This window comes from Syngnathoides biaculeatus, chromosome 23 (assembly GCF_019802595.1).
Source record: "Syngnathoides biaculeatus isolate LvHL_M chromosome 23, ASM1980259v1, whole genome shotgun sequence".
NCBI lineage: Eukaryota > Metazoa > Chordata > Actinopteri > Syngnathiformes > Syngnathidae > Syngnathoides > Syngnathoides biaculeatus.
In genome coordinates this window covers 4,745,363-4,762,849 of record NC_084662.1, presented here as the reverse complement: position 1 = coordinate 4,762,849, position 17,487 = coordinate 4,745,363, and the positions used below count along the sequence as shown (strand labels likewise).

The 17,487-nt window shown below is 42.1% G+C and overlaps 2 long non-coding RNA genes across 2 annotated transcripts in view; one reads left to right on the top strand and one right to left on the bottom strand.

Moving 5' to 3' along the window:
- The window catches only part of LOC133496797 (uncharacterized), a 71,258-nt gene that overhangs the window by 39,726 nt on the left and 14,045 nt on the right, over nucleotides 1–17,487 (top strand). The gene's annotated exons all lie outside the window — the stretch shown is intronic.
- LOC133497003 (uncharacterized) lies at nucleotides 14,394–15,996 on the bottom strand. Its single transcript, XR_009793912.1, has 3 exons — nucleotides 15,958–15,996; nucleotides 14,888–14,990; nucleotides 14,394–14,527 (listed from the first exon to the last, which is right to left on the bottom strand). It is a non-coding gene; the product is annotated as an uncharacterized LOC133497003 (long non-coding RNA).

Genomic DNA, 17,487 nt, shown 5'->3' with positions numbered 1-17,487 from the left:
AAACCACATTGCTCCTCCTGAATCTGAAGCTCGACTTCCCAACGGACCCTTCTCTCCAGTACCTCTGAGTAGAGCTTACCTGGGAGGCTGAGGAGTGTGATCCCTCTATAGTTGGGACACACCCTCCGGTCACCCTTCTTGAAAAGGGGGACCACCAACCCAGTCTGCCAATCAAAATCAAGAGGCACTGTCCCTGATGTCCACGGGATGTTGCAGAGGCGTGTCAACCAGGACAGCCCCACAGCATCCAATGTGACTGTCTGTGTTCCCTGCATCTTGGTTATGTCCACCGGTGCCAAAAAGCATGATTGCTGCTACCACTATGGTTCGCTGTAGTTATGGTGATATTTTGGTGACAAGCTGTGTATTTTGGAACAACTGTATTCAACAATTTTCATTCATCGGGCCACAATCAAGTGTTTCAAAGAAATGGAGGAAAATCTGTAATGTTCCTGTAGCTGTAAACAAACCTACATAAGATGCCAGACCCAGAATATGCACCAACTAACATCCTGTCCCTTTAGCGGTGCTTAACTTTATGAACGTTTCTGAACAAATGCAGGAATAGAAATGGTTACACTTATTTTTACGTGTGTGTGTGTATTTCAGATGACCAGCAGACCACACACATTTACAACAATATCGGTCAATGCTATTTGTAGCATGGCACCACCAGCTACAGTATTTACACTGCGGTTAAAATGCAACTAGTGGTTGAAGAATAACAAAAACAGCAATATAAAGTCTTAGCTGATCCGCTTAGCTCCTTGTCATTTTGATTGTGGTGATTAAGAACTGGCTTGTGATGCAGACACTGTATCAGGGCTTTGCATTAATGCTGGACAACTTGTTAATTGCTGATGGGTTTCAACAGCGGCTAGTAACATTGCTTCTTCCACTACCACTTGAACAGGTTGAGGTCTTTGTGAACTGTGACACATGTCATGCCGGTGATTCCGAGGCATGAACAGTTTGACGATGATTTTCTTTACCTCAAAGGACAATGACATGCATATTAGTCACTAGACTACTCAAGTAAACAAAAATTAGGCAGTTCATTAAACAGAAGACGAAACTCGTTTATGCCGGTTGAATACATAAACTGACAGTTGGTGAACAAATTTAAAATAAAAGTGGTAGATGAATATACATAATGTCAACTGCTACCACTAGGAAAATTCTAACATTTAACATCAACAATAAAGTTGATAAATAAGTCAACTATTTATACAAAGCTGATTGGATGGTGGGGATTACACCATCACAAAATCTGTGGCTCGATGTTCATCACAAACTGTAGGATTCGTGAATGGTGATATTGAAAAGTTATCATTTGTCTGTCAGTTCTGAAAATTTTTTCCCAAACAGATTGGACAGGAAAAATAATTCTTAATACACCTCAGACAATAAAATGATCACTCACGGTTATCTTTCAGAGACAACACTCTTTTGCTTATCTGGTTTGCCTGATAACAGCAACAGCCCTGATTGTGGAATACTTAAATCCTTATTTACTACAACAACAGATGAAACCGTTATTGGAACATCTACTGCTTTAATATTGTATTGTCATATAATGTGAGAAATTTTCTTTTATAGTTTAGTATTATTACTGTATTATAACATTTCTATTGTGTCTGTACTATTAATACATGTGTGGCTTAGCTTCACCATCAAATATATTAATTAACTGAATGTATTTTATGTTTAAACTGGCTGTCTAGGTAATTAGGCATTCAAACTGCTCTAAATGCTCAAGACTCTGCGTCTTTTGTAAAAATTGTCCAAAAAAAAAAAGCATTCCATCATTGCCAGATTACGAGCGAGCCTTATTGCTCTTAGTATTCTCTATCACAGGGGTCGGGAACCTTTTCGACTGAGCGAGCCATGAATGCCAAATATTTTAAAATGTAATTTCAAAAGAGCCATCTAGTATTTTAAAACTAAGTACAGGTGGATTTGCGTATTTATGGAGAACCAATAAGTGTCTGAAATCTTTTAAATAACATTGTTACGATGTTGCTAACCAATGATGACAAATGTATGTCTTACCATTAATGTGACTTCTAGTGCTGGCCGGTTTTGCTGTTGCCTTTTAGTCTGTTCCATACGTCGTGAGATTAAGCTTAATGCAGGTGTAGAGACTTCGATCCGTTAATCGTGAAGGTAATTCAATTTGATTTTGCCATCATGGTGAACAGTTCTTGCCAATAAAGGCACGTCTTTTATTCGTTTGATTATTTTGTTTTTTTATTTGTCAAAATGTTTATTGGTAGCATCAAGCCCGAATGCTTTTGCATCCTCCCCGCTGTCATGGTCCTGCCGGTCCCAGACCTGGCAGTGCAGGTCCCTGCACACCTGCGCCTCATTGGGGATAATTAACCCTACTATATATAGGACCCAGGAGACGGTCTGGCTTTGGCAGATCGTTGCCATCCATGCCTCGTTCCCGCACTTCCTTGTTCCTGATCCTGAATCCTTGTGTACCAACCTCCGCCTGTCCTCTCATCAACCCCGTAAGCTTGACGCTCGTGATACTGCTGCTCCCTCTGACTGACTCTGCGGCTTACGACCTTGGAACGAATAAAGACCTTCCTTTAACTGCCTCCCTGTCTACCGAGTCGTGCATTTAGGTCCACACTAGAGTTCTGGTTATGACAGTGTGATTGTGAGTGAGACACATCCCACATTCTCATCGCGAACTAGAAGGTCCTCTTGTCTTCCTTCCCTGAAAATTATACTTTAAATGTCCGAAGCTGCTCAAACCTGACAGTTACAGCCCTGTATTGATTGTCGGGGACTTAACGTCATCACCATCAAGACCAGGTACCCTCTTCCCCTGATAGCCACCACATTCGAGTTGCTACAAGGAGCTTGGATCTTCACCAAGTTGGATCTACGAAATGCGTACCATCTGGTACGCATCAGAGAAGGGGACGAATGGAAGACTCTCTTTAATACACCAACAGGCCACTACGAGTACCTGGTGATGAGGTTTGGTCTGACTCGTGCGCCAGCGTTTTTTTCAGAATTTTATTAATGATGTGCTACTGAACAAGAATGTGTTCGTCTACCTCGACGACATTTTGATCTTTTCTCCGGAGGAAGCTTCCCACATCGAAGGGACGTGAGGGAGTATGTCAACGCGTGCCCGATCTGTATGGCCAATAAGACCTCTCGCCTGCGACCAATGGGTGAGCCGCGACCGCTACCAATTCCCTCTTGCCCTTGGTCACATATTTCTGTAGACTTTGTTACAGGTCTACCCTGCTCCCAGGGGAACACAGTGGTACTTTCAGTCATTGATCGGTTTTCCAAGATGGTCCACTTCGTACCAGTTCCTAAGATTCCGTCTGCCAAGCAGCCTGCGCAGCTACTGCTCGACAAAGTCGTCCGCTATCAGTTGATGTAGTGTCAGACAGAGGACCACAATATGTGTCTCAGTTCTGAAAGGATTTCTGTACCCTCATCGGAGCAAAAGTAAACCTTACGTCAGGCCATCACCCGGAGTCTCTATACTTCGTTACAGGTCTAGTATGATCCCAGGGGAACACAGTGGTACTCTCAGTCATTGATCGGTTTTCTAAGATGTTCCACTTCGTAAGTCCTAAGATTCCGTCCGCCAAGCAGACTGTGCAGCTACTGCTAGACAAAGTTGTCTGCTATCATGGTCTGCCAGTGGATGTAGTGTCGGACAGAGGACCACAATTCGTGTCTCGATCATGGAAGGAGTTCTGCACCCTCATCGGGGCAAAAGTAAGCCACACGTCAGGCCATCACCCGGAGTCCAATGGCCAAATGGAAAGATAAATCAGGATCTGGAGACCGGTCTATGCTGTCTGCCATCCCATGATCACAGCACTTGGAGACACCACCTCAGATGGGTGGAATATGGACACAACTCACTGCCTTCCACTTCCACGGGTATGGCTCCGTTCCACATCGTTCATGGGTACCCCCCTCTCTGTTTCCATCTGTGGCGACCGACTCCGCAGTGCCATCACATTGGCAGTGGTGAGACTCTGCAAGCGGACCTGGGAGCTAGCCAGGAAGACGCTACTACACATGGGCAGGTCCTACAAGTCCGTGGTGGACATCAAGAGAAGAAGGGCACTAACATTCAAAGCGGGACAACGCATATGGGTGTCCACAAAAGATCTTCCGCTGCGGACGGAGTCATGCAAGCTAGCTCCCAGGTTCGTAGGTCCCTTTCCTATCACCAAGATCGTTAACCCTGTCACTGTTTCCTTGAAGCTTCCCAGATCAATGAGGTTTCATCCCACGTTCCATGTGAGCCAGCGTTGCCAGATCATTGCCATCCATGCCTCGTTTACACACTTCCTTGTTCCTGATCCTGAATCCCTGTGTACCAACCTCTGCTTGTCCTCCAACCAACCCCATAAGCTTGACGCTCTTGATACTGCCGCTCTCTCTGACTGACTCTCCGGCTTACGACCTTGGAACGAATAAAGACCTTCCATTAACTGCCTCCCTGTCTGCCAAGTCATGCATTTGGGTCCACAGTAGAGTTCTGGTTATGACACATGCTGTGGATTTAGACACAAAGCAGAACCGTCTCTCTCCACAAAAGCTGTCCATTCTTTTTGAAAACTTCGGTACTCCTCATCTTTTTTTCTTTGAGCAACCTTTGCCAAAAGCTTTTCCATAAGTCGTTGTTCCGAACCGATTGGCATTCGAAACATTTGCGCCTGCACACATCGACTGCCATGGCAACAACAGCAAATTCACTAGGACAAAGTGTCTCTGCATCATTTGTGTTGCCTGCACAACAGAAATCACATGTACAGTATATAGTGATGAGGGCTCTGCAAGCCATATGGAACCATCAAAAGAGCCAGGTATGACTCGCAAGCCATAGTTTTCCGACCCCTGCTCTATCACTTGACTGTCTTCTTTCGTACTCAAAATATGTATGTTACTTAAGTAAAAAATGCTTGAAACTAAATTATGTATAAGATGAGGAATAATGGATACCAGGAGAGGTAATTAAGCTATAATATTTGCTTCTGGTGTTGATTTTTTTTTTTTTTTATGCCTGGACGTCGAGTATGTGATAGTAAAAAAAGAAAAAGGAAAAACACACACACACACACGAAGCATCTTAGGTGATTTAAACAACCTCAATGGTTACAGTTGAGCTCTTGCAAAAAAAATTGAATAAAGTGTTTTGTGACACCAAAGGCTAACAGTAGAGGAATTTTAAAAATTTTATTAACAAAGGTATTAAGGTTGGTGTTTCTTTTTCCCCCCAAATGTAATTAGTTTTAGGGTTGAAATAGCTACTAATAATGTGTTTACACCGATGGATGTGGGCGCTGTGTTTGTGCATGTGCTTTATGAATCGAAAAGTGTGCGCAGTCAGCAGAGTGGGTGGGACGGCTTGTAAGAATTGCATGTTGAATAATTGATTCTATACATGAAGAAGAAAGGGGGAGAGGTTGAAAAAGCAAAAGAAAGATGTGAAATGAGAGAAAACAGTAAAGGGATTCACATTTTTAAAAGCCTTTAACATCTTAAGCAGAGCTCTCCTGGTCCATCAGAACATTTTTTTTCTACTTTACTTCATTTTTAATATATCTAGTGCAGACGTTTTTGAACAGGGCTTATAGAACTCATGAAGCAATTATGTCCCATAACGTAATACACAAAGGGCTTAGAACAGAATGGTTTATTCAGGAGTAGCTTGAGGTTAGTTTTTCCATTGCATGAGGGTAATCCAAAGGAGCACTAAACTGACAGGAAGCGAGAGCGTGGGCAGGTGGATGAGCTTGACAGCAAGGTTGGAGTGGGCAGTGAACCGGGAAACATGGGAGGAATAGTGGGACCCGAGAAGGACAGAAGAGAATAAGTACTTGTGCGGGCAGCCAGCGAAGTGCCATACAAACAGGAGCAGTAGGCTTGGGAGTCAGCTTGTGTACCACCAACAAATGGGAATATTCTGATGCTGGACACCTGCATCGGGCAGGCTTGATTAAATACAGGCAGTGATGACTGTGGATCAGATGCATGTGCGAGCAGATGAGGACTGATGGAGGGGGTTTTGGGGGTGGGGAGGGGGATTGGTGTGAGCCACGAAGAGCCCCCAAGCTCCAAAAACGGAACTGCAGGCCACAGATCATGACAGTAATAACTGAGCTCATAAAGTAATATTAGGAGTAGGTGTCGCAGTTCTCTTTAATACACTCCCTCACTCCATCCATCTATCCATCCATCCATCCATCCATCCATTTTCAGAGGCACTTGTCCTCACAAGGGTCGTGGCCATGCTGGAATCTATCCTAGCTGTCATCGGGGAGGAAGCAGGGTACATCCTGAACTGGTTCCCAGCCAATTGCAAGGCACATGGAGACAGACAACAGTCACACAATCACACCTAGGGACAATTTAGAGTCTCCAATTAATGCATGTTTTGGGGATTTGGGAGTAAACTGGCGTGCCTGGAGAAAATCCATGCAGGCATTGGGAGAACATGCAAACTCCACACAGGGACGACCGGGATTTGAACCCCAGTCCTCGGAACTGTGATGCCAATGCTCTACAGCTGTGCCACCGTGTTGCCCCCTCGCTTCACGTCGTGGTCTTTTCAAACCTTGATGCTCTAGCCTTGTCTTTCCCACCACTAGCACTGAGGTGCCCAGAGGATGTGTCCTCTCTGTGTTGCTCTTATCGCTCTACATAAACGATTCCACCTCCACCTCAATGCACCTGACTTTCAAACTCCTGAAGTTTGGAAGAGACACCACAGTCATCGGCCTCATCAAAGAGAGTGATAAGTATGCTTCTCGACAGGAAGTGGAGTTGTGTTGGAGCCGGCAAAACCTGAACCTGAACATGCTCAAGACTGTCGATGATTGTGGACTTCAGGAAGTATCCTTTGTGGATCCTCTTTACAATTAGTGCTTTGTCTTCTTCCTTTCTCTCTCCACTGGAATCTTAAAGACTCCTCTGTGATACAGTAAAACTCTTCAGGCATAAAAGACAGGTTCTCCATTTTACTTGACCTAATAGTCCAACGGGACAAAAATACATGAAAAATATCAATAATAAACAAAAAGAAAAAGAAAAACGAAGCATTCTTCCCCACGCCTGTGCCTCACTCTGTCCAAATGCCCTGAGTCACTTTCGAAACATTCAAGTTTCTGAGAAAAACAATCTGTCAGGACCAAAATACCAGATCAACATCAACTCCATCCTCAAAAGGGCCATTAGAGGATATATTTTCTCTAGCTTCTGAGGGAGCCCAGCCTGCTACAGGAGCTGTTGAGGCATTTCTACACAGCAGTCATCGAATCATCCTTCACAGTATTGTTTGGTGCTGTCACAAAAAAGAACAAACTCTCACTACAACAGACGATGAGAACTGCTGAAAAAAAATGTCAGTACCCCTCTACAAATCCTTGAGGATTTTCACGCTGTCAGAACTACGGAAAAATCATGCAAAATCCTTTTGGACCCTCCACATACTGGTCACCATCTTCCACTTCCTTAGCTCAGTAAAGACGTATCGAACGATGCAAGTTCAAACTAGTAGACATTCCAACAGCTTCTTCCCTCTTTTTCAACAGTTAACTGACAATTCCATTTCAACTTAGTGCCAATTTTGTTTTAAGATTGGTGTCACATTTGTCGGGCCACTTATACATTATTCATCCAGTCACTGAAGTAGTTTATCCACTCCAATGTATAACTTTGCGCAATATTTATGGATTACCCGTATTCCCTTGTCTAGATGGCAATGGACCACAATAAAGAAACCAAATAGAGGAATATGAATGAGTCTATGTTCTCTAACAGGAGCACACCTATCTGTACTTTGCCATGCTAAAATTTAATTAACGTGAACATCATAATCCCGATTTGTGATTCATTGTTGGCCAAGTGCAGAAGGGGAGGAGTGGCCTTGGGCTTGGAGCCAGAAGAAGAAGGAAGGAAAGCCACGACTGCTGAGCGGCACAAGCTGGTGGTCCAGGAGGTATGTTGGGAACAGGACGCAAAAAGGAGCGCCCGAGCTGAGTAGCAGGCCAAGCAAGAGAAGTGGTTGGCCTGGGAAGGAGTGGAGGCAAGGAAGATCACCTGGAAAGAACTGTGGGAGATGGAGGCATTCAGGACAAGCTTTACTGTCAGAGCTGTATATGATGTCTTGCCTTCTCCCATGAAGCTAAACCAGTGGTATGCCAAAGAGCCCAAGTCCTTGTTATGCCCAAGTCCTGAAACACTGAAGCACATCCTTGTTGGTTGCAAGACCAGCCTTATTCAAGGCTGTTACACCTGAAGTGTGTTGTTGGTGTTATGCAGAACCAACGGATGACGGTGAACATCCTTCCACACTTGTCAACTAACTGGCAACCAAGGCTGTTTGTTCGGGAGGGGGACAGTCAAACCGGCCACACCAACAAGCCACCAGACAGCGGACAGATGGGCAGTGCACGAGAGTGGAAGCTGCTGGCAGACCCGGAGATTGAAACTACCACCTTACGACCAGATCTAGTGCTTTGGTCTGCCTCTCTCAAGCTCGTCTACATCATTGAGTTCACAGTGCCCTGGGAGGGGGCAGTCGAGGAGATGTATGAGCGAAAGTGACTGAAATATGCGGGACTTGCAGCCCAAGTGCAACAGCAAGGCTGGAGAGCAGAGGTACGCCCGGTGGAAGTAGGCTGCAGAGGTTTTATAGCCTCCTCAACATCCAGGCTACTCAGAGAGTCCGAGGGAAGGCCCGCCGGGAGGCAGTCAGAGATCTATATCACCTAATCACTTATGTTGGTGCCATTTTTTTCCATTCTTTTTTTTTTTTTTTACAATATAGTCCACATGACAGTACGCTGGCCACGGTTGTTGCATGGTTGCATCATAACTACATCCTCTTTCAGCAGTTTTATTTCAGTGAAAAAGGTCTTAAGGTCTGAAACTGAAAATGCACTTTTTGCCCATTTTTTACCAAAACATTTTGGTGACTGAAATTTCAGCACACCACTATTTATTATGTAGTGGTGACTGCATAAAGTTGGGGAGTGACAAACATGTTGGCATGTTTTTTCTATTATGTTATTTGAATATTAAGTAATTAAATTATCAAATTACATTTCCGGATATATACCCTTTACACAATGGTCATTGGACTGGGCGATTGTACTATTACAGTCATTTCAAACTGCTGTAATTCCTAGAGGACTCCGCATCTATTGCACAACTTTCAAAAAAAAAAAATGTACCGGCATTTTCACACTTCTGGTGAACTTTCATTGCTGTTTTTTTAAATCGTGTTGTGTCTCAAAAGTGTTCTCTGTCAATTGCCTATTGTTTGTCCTTCTAGACTGGCTCCTACTTCCAGAGACAAAGTCCTTCTGTGTTTTTGACATAATCTGCAAATAAAGACGATTCAGATTCTGATGTCTTGACTGATTGCTACTGCCAAGACCTATATTCATGGATCGATGCCAAAAAAGCTGCCTGGTTAGCCTTATTCTGTTATTTTCACAGTAATTAGTGTGTGTGTGTTTCCGACCGCATCTTTATAGATATCTTTCTATTGAATCTCATATTGAGAGCGATGTGTGTCTGTGTTAAAACTGTTTAAAATAGTAACATTTTCAGTTGTCATGATCTGATGATCTGGTCTCAGGTGAAGCTTTTGGTAAAACTCCCCAAAAATGTATCGTATTTCATTCTTGCATTCTGACAGGTTATTGGAGTTTTTCTTTACCGGTAGTAAATGCACGCAGTGAGATAAAATATCCCTGCAAGATGAGCAACCCTAAACACAGTGTACAGTATGATTTGCCATGTTTTATCATGCATGAAATGTCCTCCAATACACAGTCTTTTTTAATTACAAAGATGTAGAGTAAATTAACCGAACACACATTCCTCGTGACTATAGAGTGCACTCCACACAAGTGCAATGAAAAAAACAAAACAAAACACTCCACTCATCTATCACATTTGTCAAATTAATCGACCCATGTTCTAGAGCCATTCTTGAGAAATGATAGTGCCAAGGCCTGGACACATACGCAAACCACACATGCACGCATAAGGGAATGTCTGTACCTATTTTCTGCTTCATTGTGATTGGTAAATCATTAATAAAGGAACATAGAAGGCGAAGCAATTTTCATTGACTGCACTTGAAATTGCAGCTTCGACGTTGACAAATATTTTGTGATGCAAGATAAAAATTGATGGGGCTCATTTCACCACCTACCATCATGCTTACATGCCAGAATGTAGAAATGTCACCACAGTTAAGAACAATAAGTCCAGTATGTCCCTTACTTGACCCAATGCATTATATTGTGTTGAAAAAGGCCCACTTTGGATTGTCCCACTCGCGACTGCAACCATGAAATCCAGCCACTTCCATCTAAATTTAAGGCTGTTGTTGTATTTTTCTATTATTAATATGCAGTTTTTCAAAGCTTGTGGTTAATCAAAAGATTTCTAACATGGTATGTTTCTATGTATGCAATAATGACAATCTGAAACTGAACAGTGGATAAATAGTAAGACTTTCTGGAACAAGTTCTTTAATGGATTGTTTAATTTAATGGTGATTGGTTTTCTTCTTAAACCAGAACTCTAATTTTGTCAGTGACTTGTCTTGGTCGTGAATCTGGGATCAATATATATATATATTTTTTTAAACACCACTTCCAAGAGAGAGCAGATACTGTATATTACACATACATTACACATTGATTCTCAAAGTGGTATGAGTAACACCAGTGATAGACAGGCTCTCCCTAGTGGTCTGTGAAAGAATCATGGCCCAAGTACATCTATGCCTCCATCCGTTTTCTGAGCTGCTTATCCTCACCAGGGCCATGAGAGTGCCAGAGCCAATCACAGCTGTCATCAGCCAGGAGGCAGGGTACAACCTTAACTGGTTGCCAGCCAATCATAGGGTACATGGAGACAGACAATAGTTGCACTCACAATGACATCTAGGGGCAATTTAGAGTGCCCAATTTATGTTGCATGTTTTTGGAATATGGGAGGAAATCAGAGTGACCGGGGAAAACTCATGCAGGCAAAGGGAGAACATGCAAACTCCACACAGGTGGGGCTGGGATTTGAACCCCGGTCCTCAGAATTGTGAGGCCAACGCTCTACAGGTCCCCCACCGTGCCGCCGCACCACATACAGATATGGAGCATTTGCATTTGATCATTCTGAAATGTTGTCTAAAAACATGTATGTACTTCGAATTTTTGTTTGACTGTTATGTGCATTCCATTTTAATTGAATCATTATTGCAGTTTTTCCCCCCAAAATATTCATATACTGTATTTAAGTGCAGTTTCAATGTTCAAAGTACTTCTAATGTTACACTGATCTCATAGTAAATGTAGTTCGAGATATCTTTCCATTTTGTGAGGCACTTATCCTCACAAGGGTCACAGGAGTGCTGGAGTATATCTCAGCTATAATCAGGCAGGAGGCAGGAATAAAACTGCTTCATCATTTGTTGAGCACTACTAGTATTACTTACCTACTACGCAAGGATATTTCAATTTCAGGCATGCTCTTGGTACTCGGTGAGCTAAGTACATTTTTAGAATGTACTTGGATGTAAAATATTTACAAGCCAGTGCAGTAAGTGATATACTGCTATAGAATACAAAAGATAAAGCTTTTGAGCCACCATTATTTGTGCAGAATGATCTTGTTTACAATGTATGATGTGTTTACTACCATCTATCTATCTATCTATCTATCTATCTATCTATCTATCTATCTATCTATCTATCTATCTATCTATCTATCTATCTATCTATCTATCTATCTATCTATCTATCTATCTATCTATCTATCTATCTATCTATCTATCTATCTATCTATCAATTTTCTATATCACTGGGTCTTATTAAGGTCATAGATGAGCTGGTGTCCTTCCTTGCGGACTTTGGTCAAGAGGTACAACCTGGGCTGTTCCTCAATCCATCACAGAGCCTGCTTTGGGACATACAGATTGCCTGCGAGTACTGTTAACAGAGCATCAAAAAGGTTAACTCTGTCTAAATGTTTTTTTTTCATTCTTTGACCGTGATGCCACAAAGGGTACCAAAGTGGAACGGTGTGATAACGACCACTGAAACGGAACTTTAACCTTTACATTATTGTAATGTATTTAATGAGACAATTTTTCAGACAGAAGAGAAATTCTGTTTTGGCTTTCCATGCTCCATTGTACACTGCGTTGTTTGTAGCCCATTGAGAGTGTTGTCTCGGAGACTGAAAATGACGGAGAAGGCTTTAAGAGTTCATCAAAGCAAAGATGACAACTGAGAGGCCTAAAAGGAATCAAGCAGTTTACTGTCAGTTAAAAGTTATCCAACAAATAGGAGCTTTATTCTGTATAAGTAGCATTACTTGTTGTCATGTTGGTATTCACTGTCATTGTTTCCGACTTAGCTTCCACCAGTGGTTCTCAACTGTTATCACTCTGGGATCTGCATTTTCCTATTGTAGCAAAGTCGTAACTCACTTGACAACATGTAGAGTATGTAATTTTCAAAATCCATTTTAAAAGATAAGCATCTTGGAAAATGGAAAGACATTTCAAGTTAGTTAGACATAGTAAGTCCAAAAGCATATCGTTAGCATTGATACCAATCAGCTGTCAGGAACAGATCACAGGGTTGGATCCAGAATGCATGACTCATGAGACCAGGTACAGTTCAGCGGGCGTATAATTTTTTTGATCCAAGGTTGATTAGATAAGCAGGCAGTCCAAACAGGCAATAGTGTCACAAGCTCAAGGCGAAGAGGCAAGGTCTTCAACGAGGCAGGGTTCGGTACACAAAAGGATCAAATACATGAACATGGAATTGCTGGAATGTGAAATCAAGGTATATTGATCTGGCAAACTAATACACACTCACACAAAGGTTAAATACATCCATGAACTATCCTGAACGAGGTGCAGTTTAGGAAGCTGCTGCTGAAGGCAGCGGCAGGGCCACGCTGCTGACAGTAGCTAACTATTGAGCTGCACTGTGTGTGTTGACGGAGTAAAGTAGCACAAATAACATTTTCCTGGTGGGAACTTGTTCCAACTTTTTCACTGCACCAGAATACATCAGAACATGAACACGTTTTTTTGACGAGTTATCCATGAACCACCAAAAATTGGTCCATGACCCACCAGTGGAGAATCACTGTCTCAGACTGTTTTAGATTGAGGTGTGAAAGATTGCAGTTAAAAGGTCCCATCCCATAAAAAAAAAAAACCTACTGTTTTGCACATAGAATCTAAAAAAAAATCTAAATCAAAATGGAGTCCATCATATGGTTGAAGTATGACACCCATGCAGTCTGAAAGATTGAATCCAATAGTGAATAAATGGCATAAGGGTTGCAAAATGACTCGCTCAAATTTACACGTGTTGCTATTGGCTGAAATTTGGAAAATAAATTTGGTACAGTTGAACGTTTGGGTTCCAATTCCAGGTTAGTGGCTTTTAAATTACCTGTTATTAAAAAAAATAAGTCACTGATGGTGTAGTGGAACACACGCCTGCCTTTGGTGCAGGCAACATGGGATCAATTCCCGCTCAGTGATGGTGTTGATATCTGCTTTGCGATTGGCTGGCAACCATTTCAGGGTGTAGTCTGCCTTCACCCGAAGTTAGCTGGGATAGGCTCCAGCTCTCTCCCCAGATAAATGCAGAGGGGTTGCGTCAGGAAGGCCAAACAAATATGAGCGTTCATCTGAGATGACACCCTGTGACGACCCCTTAAACGGGACAAGGCGAAAGAAATACATACATTTAAAAAGTAATCTCGTAAAATGTATAGCATTTGGGGAAGAAGGGGTGCCAGTATTTTTTCCATTGACACAGCACAAGTATTTTACATATGCAGTATTATTATGTATTTTCTGCCCCTTGTGTAGCTTTATAATAAGCAGCAGAAAGTCAAGGACATAACACTGAAAAGTAGTGATGGGCAGAAGAGCCCTCATTGGGTGTATGGCACATTTCCCAAACTGTATCGAGACTGTGCTGAAACTTATTAATGGCGACATCTGTTGGATGTTAAAAGTTCTTGCATGCAACTTCAAAAAACAATGGAAAAGAGAGATTGCGCACCTATGTCATAAAACCACGTGATTTTTGTTTACGTCACCATATTGCCATTCAAACAAATCATTGTGGAAAGTTAATTCTGTTAAGACGAAAGGAAAATATATGTCTTACAGCATGACACCCAGAATTTGGTCACATTTAGAAGCTGATAAACGAAGGTGCGTGGAAAATGTAGTCACTTGGCATAGAGGATCCATATTTAATGCCAAAATTGATGTTTTCGCCGATAAAAAATGTGTTAATTTGCTGCCACTTGTCTTGGACAACTGGATATACACATGTATCTGGTGAATAAGTCGTCGAGATTTACACAGAAGAGTACCTGAAATGATCGCTACACAGGTGTGTGTATTTCGTTGGGCACCATCCATCCATCCCGTTTAATTGCTGAAATCCAATCGGGCTTTTCAGATGGTGTTCTACAGAATGATGACAGCACAACTGGTCTCAGGCATTGTGAAAAATCTGCTCCGGTTCAGCGACTCCCGCACTGCAGAGCAGCTTTGTTTGACCGGCAATATGGCGCAGTAAAAACAGTGACGTCACGTGAACTCTCTATACAAACTTAACATTTTTATCAAACATCAGCTGCTTTAACATCTGTGGACCGATGGGATTGTGCAGTTTAGAAATAATCTCTCTTGCTTTTGAGAACACGCAATCACAGGGCACTGATGATGATAGCGTACATATAAATTTAATTGCAAGATTGAATAAGGTAGAGTAATTTAGTCTTTGTCAGTGGATCACAGTGGATCCTGTGATCTTTGCGCGCTCACCTCGAAGAATCCTTGTACTTCGATATTGATATTGGCATTGGCAGAGACAGAATTTGCTCTGCTTTCCTTGACTTCCATGTCAGCAGCTGCCACAGTCTCTTATCTTAAGAAAAAATATAATGCATCTGTGATTTGCTGGAAAACCAAAAAAGAAAAAAAAAAAAAGCCATGACATGACATATCCGAACTGGGAGTTGAAGGTCCAGCTTGGGCATATTCCATTTTTATCACTTTGGCCACACTCTACTTTGAGTCATTTCATTGCATCATTGGATTTTGATGGATTTAAGAATTCCACCATGTTGAACTCTGGTCCAACCGAGGTGATAGTCATTACGCTTAATGACTGCAAGGTGCACAAAGTTTGCAGCACTCTTGTTTTAAGGTGTTCCACAAGTTTAACTGTGGTTTGTGGTCACTTGTACAGTGAAGAAAATAAGTATTTGAACACCCTGCTATATTGCAATTTCTCCCACTTAGAAATCATGGAGGGCTCTGAAATTTTCGTCGGTGCATGCCCACTGTGAGAGATAATCTAAAAAGAAAAATCCAGATATAACAATGTATGATTTTTTAACGATTTATTTGTGTGATACAGCTGCAAATAAGTATAAGTATTTGAACACCTGTCTATCAGCGAGAATTCTGACCCTTAAAGACCTGTTTAAAAGTCCACTTCCACTCCATGCATGATCCTCAATCAAATGCACCTGTGTGAGGCCGTTAGCTGCATAGAGACACCTGTCCGCCCCATACAATCAGTAAGACTCAAACTTGTAACATGGCCAAGAGCTGTCCAAAGACACCAGAGACAAAATTTTACAACTCCACATGGTTGGAAAGGGCTACGGAGAAATTGACAAGTAGCTTGGTGAAAAAAGGTCCACTATTGGAGCAATCATTAGAAAATGGAAGAAGCTCAACATGATGGTCAATCTCAATCAGTATGGAGCCTGTTGGAGGACGCTTTTTTCCTCCCCGCGTGTTCGTTTAGTTTCGGGTAGTGAGAATGTTGGTTATCCAAATACAGGCTGGAGATGATGTACAGTTTCTTCGAAGCTTTTACTTACAGAATATTCTGGGCACAAATGAGTGACAGACAATGGCTGTAGCAGATCAGAAATGCAAAGATACAAAGGACTTGCAGCATTCTTATACTATCAGAAGGGTCCGCATCACAAAAGTATGAAAGGAAAACAAAGAGCATCACATGAGAATCGCATCATAAAGCAAAGAGCATCACAAAATATCAGCAATCATAATGACTAAACCAAATCTATCTGGTAATAACGGGCATATTCCTACGTCCTGGTCTCTAGTAAACGTTTCAGCAAGATTCACTTAAGGTTATCTGATGAGTTGGCATGCTTCAAACATGAGTTATACAGTCATGACTAAATATGAGCAGAAGACACACTTCAAGCCCCATGAAAGATATCACCTTGTGGGGTCTCAAGGATCCTTAGAAAGGTGAGGAATCAGCCCAGGCCTACACGACATGACTTGGTCAATGACCTGAAAAGAGCTGGGACCACCGTTTCCAAAGTGACTGTTGGTAATACACTAAGACGTCATAGTTTGAAATCATGCATGGCACGGAAGGCTCCCCTGCTTAAACCAGCACATGTCAAGGCCCGTCTTAAGTTTGCCAATGACCATTTGAATGATAAAGCGGAGTCATGGGAGAAAGTTTTGTGGTCAGATGAGACCAAAATTGAGCTTTTTCGTCATAATTCCACGAACAGAGTTTGGAGGAAGACAAATGATGAGTTCCATCCCAGGAACACCATCCATACTGTGAATCATGGGGGTGGTAACATCATGCTTTGGGGGTGTTTTTCTGCACATAGGACAGGAGGATTGCACTGTATTAAGGAGAGGATGATCGCGGCCATGTATTGTGAGATTTTGGGGAACAACCTCTTTCCCTTAGTTAGAGCATTGAAGATGGGTCATGGCTGGGTCTTTCAACGTGACAAGGACCCGAAGCACACAGCCAGGAAAACCAACAAGTGGCACCATAAGAAATATATCAAGGTTCTGGTGTGGCCTCGCCAGTCTTCAGACCTAAACCCAAAATAAAATCCTTGGAGGGAGCTGAAACTCCCTCTTTCTCAGCTACAGCCCAGAAACATGTCTGATCTAGAGAAGATCTGTGTGGAGGAGTGGGCCAAAATAGCTCCTGCATTGTGTGCAAACCTGGTTGAACAACTACAGGAAACATATGACCTCTGTAATTGCAAACAAAGGCAACTGTACCAAATATTAACATTGGTTTTCAAATAATTATTTGCTGCTGTATCACACAAATAAATTGTTAAAAAAAATAATACATTGTGATTTCTGGATTTTTCTTTTTAGATTATCTCTCTCACATTGGACTTGCACCTACGATGAAAATTTCAGACCCCTCCATGATTTTTAAGTGGGACAACTTGCAATATAGCAGGGTGTTCAAATAATTTTCTTCACTGTAATGCGTTGTTGCATTCAGTGGTGCAACATTTTAAGTATTGAGATTCTCTTTGATACAGAAACTCCACCCCCATCCATTAAATGAAGCAACCAAATGCACCATCTCCATCATTGTGTACTCATCC